Source organism: Marmota marmota, unplaced genomic scaffold (assembly GCF_001458135.2).
Source record: "Marmota marmota marmota unplaced genomic scaffold, marMar, whole genome shotgun sequence".
Taxonomy (NCBI): domain Eukaryota; kingdom Metazoa; phylum Chordata; class Mammalia; order Rodentia; family Sciuridae; genus Marmota; species Marmota marmota.
Genome location: NW_026000142.1, coordinates 2,382,267 through 2,390,802, shown reverse-complemented (window position 1 = coordinate 2,390,802; position 8,536 = coordinate 2,382,267).

The following is an 8,536-nucleotide window of genomic DNA, read 5'->3' as shown; positions in this document are numbered from 1 at the left end:
TCCTGCTATCCTGATCAAACATTTGCAATTCTGTTCCTATACAGATTGCACATTCCAGGTTGTCTTTGGCTACATTAACATAAGACTTGTTATTCAAAAAGAGAAGAAATACAATTGCAATGTGTTTATGAGATATGATGTCAGCACTGGAAGTTTATTTTTCATTGTCTTTAATTTTGTATTATTTAAAATAAAATAGGGATTAGGGGCCCACTGTGAGAGGATTTTGTATTCAATTGGTTTCAAAGTAAGAGCTCTTATTTCTTATTTCCTAATGCATCAACCAAAAGGACCCTGGATCACTAGCATCATTTCAAGTATCCATCAAACCTATGACTGACAGAAACTATACATGACTAAATATTCACTGGATGGATTTTCTAAGAAAAAAGCACTTGTCTCATAATATTATAAGAGCAACAATAAAAACAACTAATGTTGATTTATTGCTTATAGTGTTACAGACATTAATCTAAGAACCTGATGTGTATTATCTTATGAAGTCCTCACAACCACCCCTCTAAGATAGTACTATTTAGTTTGACTTTAGCACTGGAATTCACTCTGCAATACTGTCTCACCAATAAGAGTATGCAGTGTTAGTACCTCACACCCTTTACTATTTACTATTTAGTCCATGAGCAAGCTTAACTGAAAAAGCAAAGAAGTAAAGAATTAGAGAATGCTGGAGACCACACAAAGATTGAAACATGTGACTTCCTTATAATTTCCCAAATACTTACACCATGCTTAGAGTATGTGCATACATTTCCAGTTTTTCCTAATATTTAATAAGTGACCCTACCTATAGCTTGGTAAGTTCCTTCAATGCCAATGATGGTTAGAGAACAGACCAAGACAATTTTTGAGGTGTATTGATGCTAGTGAGCATTAACTTTTACAGATATCTGCTAACACATCCTTTTAAAATATACCTTTGTTTTGCTTATTTTTATGTTGTGCTGAGGATCAAACCCAGTGCCTCACATGGGCTAGGCAAGCACTCTATGGCTGAGCCACGACCCCAGTCCCTAATTCATCTTTTTAATGAAGCTGTTAACAAAAGAAGAGATAAACCTGTAGATTCTTGTAGATTCTTGATTGATCTCCAGTTGCATCTTTAATCTCACATAGCTGTCTCCAAAGTGTATACTGCCATTGTGGCAGGCATCTCAAAATTGTGTAGCTCATCACACCTGGAGAGAAAATGGAGGCAGGGAGTGGAGGTGGGAATGGGCAAGCAACCACAGTGTGGAATCTAGAGGCATCCCCATATCTCCTAGAACTATGCCTTGCGTACAGTCAGCAAGTATTAATTGCATATCTGGTCTCTATTTCTAAAAGAGCTCACATTTATAATGGTTATATATATAAAAAAATCTGTCTTTAGGAAGAGAAGAAACTTAAGGTATATATTTTATACATTCTTATTATATAATAATATACATAATTATATATGAGAATATAATATATAAGGATAATACATATTATATATAAGAATAATAATACATGTTTACATAATAATAATACATATATATATAAGAATACATATTTTCTTATATAATAAGAAAATTAAAATAATGTATGGTTCAGACAACAATGGTACTAATTCAGAGGATAATGAGAAAGATCATTTTGGTCTAGGGACTCAAGAACTTTGAAATGTACTCTTAGTGATGAGCAGGATTTAGATAAATCTATAGGGTACAGGAGGGATCTGAAATTTTTTCCTGTAAATATCCAGGTAGTAGATATTTTAGGCATTGTGAGCCGCATATCTATTGCAACTACTCAACTTTGCTATTGTGGTACAAAGCAACAATAGGCAGAGGTAAATGAATGGGCTGGGCTGTGTTCTAATAAAACTTTGTGTTCTATGTAAAACTTATAAACTTATTTAAGAAGAGGCTGCGGGCTACATCTGACATGCAGGCTATAGTTTGCTGACTCTGGAGAATATTACAGGAAAGAGGATTTTTCAAAGGTATAGTGAAGGATATATATCTGGGACAGTGAAGAGTGGGCCAGAAATGATAACTTCATGAAAAACTATCATGTGTGAAAGAAACCCTATGTGACTATTCACAGAATATATTTTTTTCTTAAGAAAGGTAGCAGCAGCAGCACTACCATGAAAGACGGCTTTCTTCTGAACTGAGAAGATGCTCACCTCCATTCTTGGAGTTCAAACCTTCATCAACTTACACCTGGACTACTATAGCTTCTCCCAAACCCCGATCAATTTCTTATTCTTACCTGCCTCTAATCCATCATCCAGAAGGACCATGTATAGTACACATCTGAGTCTATTCCCCCTCCTGAACTTGTTTTGTGGCTCTATATAGGCTTCAAGATTAAAAACTAAACTTTCATGTATGGCACATAAACTTAATTCCTCAACATTGTGCCCATACTTTGTGCTCCAGTCATCCCAAACTATTGGCAGTTCCTTGAGCCTGTTTTTGGCTCTCTTTCATGCTTTGTACAAGCCATCCTCTTTACTTGGAATGAATGTCATCTCTATCCTCCCATAACCTCACTTGTCCACCTGAGAAATGCTAAAGACATGCTCCAAGTTTTCCCTCTTTGGGATACTTCCCCAACCTAAGGGCCTGGAGATTGTGCCCTCTTTCCTGTTCCTAGTGCTTTGTGCCTGCCTCTGTAACAGCACATACATCATATTTATATTGTATTTACTCTTTGAATTTTTGACAGACCTTGAATTCCCTAAGGGCAAAAACCATCACATTTTTTATTTGTTGTTTTTAGATATACATGACAGTAAAGTATATTTCGACATATTATACACACATAGAGTACAGCCCATTCCATTTAGGATCCCATTCTTGTCGGTGTACATAATATGGAATTACACTGCTTGTGTTTTCATATATGAGCAAAGGAAAGTTATGTCCGATTCAGGCTACTGTCTTTCCTATTCTCATCTCCCTCCCTTCCCCTCATTCCCCTTTGTCTAATCCAATGAACTTCTATTCTTTCCCTTCCTAACCTTCCTTGTTGTGGGTTAGCATCCACATATCAAAGAGAACATTCAACCTTTGGTTTGGGGGGATTGGCTTATTTCACTTAGTATGATATTCTCCAGGTCCATCCATTTACCAGCAAATGCCATAATTTCATTGTTCTTTAGGGATGAGTAGTATTGCACTGTGTAGATATACTACATTTTCTTCATCCACTAATTGGTTGAAGGGCACTTTGGTACCATAGCTAGGCTATTGTGAATTGAACTGCTATAAACATTGATGTGGCTGCATCACTGTACTATGCTGATTTTAAGTCCTTTGGGTTATAAGCCAAGGAGTAGGATAACTGGTCAAATGGTGGTTTCATTCCAAGTTTTCTAAGGAATCTCTATACTGCTTTCCAGAGTGTACCAATTTGCATTCCCATCAGCAATGAATAAGCTAACCTTTTCCTCACATCCTTGCTGACATTTATTGTTACTTTATTCTTGAAAATTGCCTTCCTGGCTGGAGTGAGATGGAATCTCAGTGTAGTTTTAATTTGCTTTTCTCCAACTGCTAGATATGTTGAACATTTTTTTCATATTCTTTGACCATTTGTATTTCTTCTTCTGTGAAATGCCTGTTCAGTTCCTTTGTCCATTTATTCATTGGGTTATTTGGTTCTTTGGTGTTAAGTTTTTTGAGTTCATTGTATATCCTGGATATTAATGCTCTGTCTGAGGTATATTCTGTAGGCTCTCTGTTCAAATCCTTGATTGTTTCCTTTGGTGTGAAGAAGCTTTTTAGTTTTATAACATGCATTTCTTGATTCTTGATTTACTCTTTGCACTTTAAGAATCTTCTTAAGGAAGTCATTTCCTGAGCTTACGTGATGAAGAGTTAGACCTAATTGTTTTCCTAGTAGACGTAGGGTCTCTGTTCTACTGCGTAAGTCCTTGATCCTGTTTGAGTTGAGTTTTGTGCAGGGTGAGAGATAGGGGTTCAATTTTAGTCTACTACATATGGATTTCCAGTTTTCCCAGCGCCATTTTTTTTAAAGAGAGAGAGAGAGAGAGAGAGAGAGAGAGAGAGAGAGAATTTTTTAATATTTTTCAGTTTTCAGTGGACACAACATCTTTATTTTATGTGGTGCTAAGGCTCGAACCCAGCGCCCCGCGCATGCCAGGCGAGCGCGTTACCGCTTGAGCCACATCCCCAGCCCTCCCAGCACCATTTTTTGAAGATGCTATCTTTTCTCAAAGGTATGTTTATGGCGCCTTTGTTTAGAATGAGATAACTATATTTATGTGAGTTTGTCTCTATGTCTTCTATTCTGTTCCACTGGTCTTCATGCCTGTTTTTGTGCCAATACCATGCTGTTTTTGTTACTATCTGCATCACTTTTCTTGCCACAGATTGTTTGGGCTATTCTGGGCCTTTTATTTTTCCAAATTAATTTCATGACTGCCTTTTCTAGTTCTATGAAGAACATTACCAGAAACTTAATAGGAATTGCATTAAATATGCATAGCACTTTTGGTAGTCTGGCCATTTTGACAATATGAATTCTGCCTATCCAATAACATGGGAGATGTTTCCATATTCTAAGGTATTCTTCAATTGCTTTATTTTAGTGTTCTGTACTTTTCATTGTAGACATCTTTCACCTCTTTTGTTAGATTGAATCCTAAGTATTTTTTTAAGCTATTATGAATGGGATAGTTTTCCTCATTTCTCTTTGTCATTGGTGTATAGGAATGCAATTGATTTATGGGTATTAATTTTAATTCCTGCTACTTTGCTGAATTCATTTATGAACTCTAGAAGCTTTGTGGTGGAGTTTTTTGGATCTTCTAAATATAGAATCATATTGTCGGCAAATAGAGATAGTCTGAGCTCCTCTTTTCCTATTCATATCCCTTTAATTTCTTTATTTTGTCTAATTGCTCTGGCTAGGTTTCTAGGATAATGATGAATAGGAGTGTTGAAAGAGGGCATTCCCTGTCTTGCTCCTGTTTTGAGAGGGAATACTTTCAATTTTTCTCCATTTAGAATGATGTTGACCTTAGGTTTAGCATATATAGCTTCTAAAATGTTGAGGTATGTTCCTACTATCCTTAGTTTCTCTAATGTTTTGAGCATGGGTGGATGCTGAATTTTGTCAAATGCTTTTTTTCTCCATCTGTTGAGATAATCATATGATTCTTGTGTTTAAGTCTATTGATGTGATGAATTATGTTTGTTGATTTCTGTATGTTGAAATAACCTTGCATCCCTTGAATGTACCCCACATGATTGTCTTTAAAAACAATTTTTAAAGACATAATCATGACATAGTACACTACCTTTTTAATATTTTTCATGCAATTTGTCAGTAGCTTATTGAGAATTTCTGCATCTATTTTCATCAGGATTATAGTCTAAAGTTTTCTTTTCTTGATGTGTGTTTGTCTGGAAAAACCATTACATTTTTTATTCCCTGTACCCTCAACACATAGTCTGATAATTTTAAAACTGATAGGGGCTGAAGTTGTAGTTCAGTGTATAGCACTTGCCTAGCATGTGTGAGGCACAGTGTTTGATTCTTAGCACTGCATATAAATAAAATAAAGTTCCATCAACAACTAAAAAAAATTTTAAAAAACTGATAAATACTTAAAAATTAATTCATTAATCACTGAACATTCATCCTGTTGTCTATTTTTTTAACACAGAGATAATTTTATTATATTCTAACATTTGTATTATAAAAGCATAAAGATAGCATTAAGAAAAAGTGGGATATGTTTCAGGGGACTAAATAGTGGTTATCTTTGAATTACAGGATTATAAATTACTGTCTTTTCCTTTTTATTCAACTATATACTCTATGTTTAAATGAACTTATTTTATAATAAAAACAGCAAAAAGAGATAAATAAGTATATAAAAATGTTGGCAGCTGATTAAAAATGGAATCTAACTGGTATGAAAAGCTTCACCACATGATTTTTATTCCACCATTCACATGCATGCTCTAAGACAGAACTTCTATACAAGTTTATCGAGCAACTTTACAACACAGAGACAGGGGATAAGAGACAACAGAAGGTGAGGATTCATCATGAGTGAGTGCCTGGCTTCCAGGAGTCTGCCCAAGGTGAATAGAGTCTCAACATCCCATGTTGCATCACAGATGAGGGATCACCAAAATAGTCCACCCTTGGATTCATACCCTGTGGAAACTTGGATCCCTGGGTCAGATGATTGCCAGATAGCCTATTCTATAAGGGATGGGAGCAGAGCCCAGAATATTCTGGATAGTCCTTCCTGATCTCAGGATATTGTACTTGACAGTTATCCTGAAAATATAAGTACTGGTTGTCCTGGGGTAGCCTCTTCTAGTTATCCCCTTGAATGCCTACAAAGAAAAAATAGAAATCTATCAAGACTGAAAAACAAGCCTTATGGAAGATGTATTGCCAGAAGTTGAAAGCAATACCTGGACTCTATAAGGCTGATAGAGCTTGGTCCAAATAAACAAGGCTTGGTTCTTTAGTCAGTGGCATTCCCAAACTTTGCTTCAGGAGACAGACCATAACCCAGAGCACTAGAACTTGCTCCAACCAAAAATTGTGGAGTCACACCTTCATCACACAATTTCTGCTTTGGTAGGGCTCTTGAGCATTGTGCTAACTGCCTTTCTATTCCACGTTAGTTAGAGAAGCAATGGAACAGAAGAGGGTATGTCCAGTGAAAGGTTACACCCCAGAGGTAGAGTCACTACAGAGGGATGGTGATCAGGGATGGAGACTTTAACACCTGGGATTGAGATTGGGATTGGGATTGGGATTGGGATTGGAAAGGTGAATGTCATCACTCTAGTTTCTAGCTGAAGATTTATATGTTTGCAGTTAATAAGGAAAAGGAGGCAGACCAAAAACCAATCCTTTATTGTCAAACTTGAGTTCTTTATTGTTCTTATCTTCATTAATGTAAAATAAGAGAACGGAAGTGCCAGCTGAGGACTTGGAAGAACAGAGACAGTTTATCACTGGGTAGAATCCTGGGGAAAAAATTCAGACAGTTGTTTGAAGTTTTCAGTAAAAATGAAGAAAACATAGCCTCTATAAAACAGGAGGCAAAAGTAATAAAGGAAAAGCACACTTAAAAAAACAATAAGATATAAAAGTAGATGAATATAAGAATAAATTATAAGAACTAAAAGTGCATAGTAGGATTAAAATCTATATTGTTACAGAAAACAAAATAATTAAGTACACAGGAAATGAACTCAATGATGTGAAGGACTAACTTGAGAACCTTTCATGGAAAGGTAAAAGAAACAAAGGTGAAACACACACATACACACACACACACGAGGAAGAACAGAAATGTAAACCAAAGTAGATGGTAGACTAGCTGGAGGAAACAAAACAATTTTTAAAGACATAATTGAATAAAGTTTTCCCAAATCAAGAATACTCAGAATATGTGGATTGGTATTCTAAACTAAAATCCAAATAATTATAAATGGAAACTTTAAAATTCTATAACTCTAGATAGGATATCCAGTTCTTCTATAATTGAATAAAAAAACACGTGTCTTCAACTTTCTCTGCTTTCTGGGAAATGGATCAATGTGTAGCCCAAAGGCTGCTGTCCAGTAAAACTTGCTGTGATAACAGAAATGTTCTAGATCTATGCTGAACAATGTGATGGCCACTACCCACGTGTAACTGTCAAACTCTTGGGATGTAACTAGTACATTTAAATTTAAATAACTCCACGTGGACATACTGGGCAGTGTGAATTTATAGTTTCGAGATTAAGTTATTCACCTTATTAGAGCATTTTTCCCATTGAGACTGTCTTTTTCATATGAAGGAAATGGGCCTTTTTTTCAAGTGTTCAGGGCCTTAAAAAGTATACCATTTATGAGCTTTGCTTGGAAAAAAAAATCTTCAAAGATCAACTTAGAGTCTGAAAAAGACAAATTAAGTGTAACATTGAAACATTTGAGACAGTGGTCCTTGCCTTAACTTCCAAACAATATTAGCAAAATGGGCATGGATAGGAGGCAGTGGTAGGAAACATGATAAATTAATTAATTCTCTCTGTCTCTCTGTCTCTCTCTCTCTCTCTCTCTCTCTTTCCTAAAAGAGTAATTTGTTTCTTAATTAGACTTGACAAGAAGTATAGAATGTTTTTGCACATGTACATGTTGAATTTAAAACAATATATCTTCTATGAAAATGAGAAGATAACAGAAGTACTATTCTGTGCTCAAAGTCCACTGGCTTCAATGCTCTCATTATTAAAGTACAGAATTGAAATAATTTAAGCATTCAGCTCAAGAAGCTAGGGAAAGTACAGAAAAGCAAACTTAAGAAAAGCAGAAGATAGGAAAACAAAAATATCAAAGCAAAAATTAATATATCAGAAAATAGAAAGATCGCAGGATAAAAATAAACTTGAGAATTGGTTGCTTGGGGAAAAATAATAAATAAATCTCTAGCTAGTCTAACCAAAGAATAAAAGAGAATAAATACAACCAAAATTATTAGTGGGAAAGGAAATATAATAGTA